Genomic DNA, 674 nt, shown 5'->3' on the forward strand with positions numbered 1-674 from the left:
AGTTTTTCTTTCAAATGTAATCAATTAGCTATCTTTTTTTTAAACATCTTTACTGGAGTATAATTGTTCTACAATGGTGTGTTAGTTTCTGCTGTATAACAAAGTGAATCAGGTATACATATACATATATCCCCATATCCCCTTCCACTTGCTTCTCCCTCCCACCCTCCCCATCCCACCCCTCTAGGTGGAAACAAAGCACTGAGCTGGTCTCCCTGTGCTATGCGACTGCTTCCCACTAGCTATCTATTGTACATTTGGTAGTGTATATATGTCCATGCCACTCGCTTACTTCGTAAAAATATGGAACGCTTCACGAATTTGCATGTCATCCTTGCACAGGGCCATGCTAATCTTCTCTGTATCGTTCCAATTTTAGTATATGCGCTGCCGAAGCAAGCACAGCAATCTTATTCTTAATGTTTACAACTTGTAACGTTTTGGTTAAGAACTTTTTTCTTTCCTAAGTTTATGAAGATATTCTCTAATCTGGAAGATTTATTGGCTTATCTTTCACATTTAGACATACAGTAACAACAGCAAAGTAATAATAATTTGTATGCATAGTATGAGGTAGATGTCAATTTCATATATTTCATATTATTATATATGGCTATCTAGGTGACCCAGCACCATTTAAAGTAATCTTTCCTCGGCACTGCAATATTACCTTT

At 36.6% G+C, this 674-nt stretch overlaps 1 non-coding gene across 1 annotated transcript; it reads right to left on the reverse strand.

The window, feature by feature from the left end:
- Window positions 1–297: 297 nt before the first annotated feature.
- On the reverse strand, window positions 298–403 carry LOC132413981 (U6 spliceosomal RNA). Its single transcript, XR_009516864.1, has one exon. It is a non-coding gene; the product is annotated as a U6 spliceosomal RNA (small nuclear RNA).
- Window positions 404–674: the final 271 nt, after the last annotated feature.

The sequence above is a fragment of the Delphinus delphis genome, chromosome 18 (assembly GCF_949987515.2).
Source record: "Delphinus delphis chromosome 18, mDelDel1.2, whole genome shotgun sequence".
Lineage (NCBI taxonomy): Eukaryota > Metazoa > Chordata > Mammalia > Artiodactyla > Delphinidae > Delphinus > Delphinus delphis.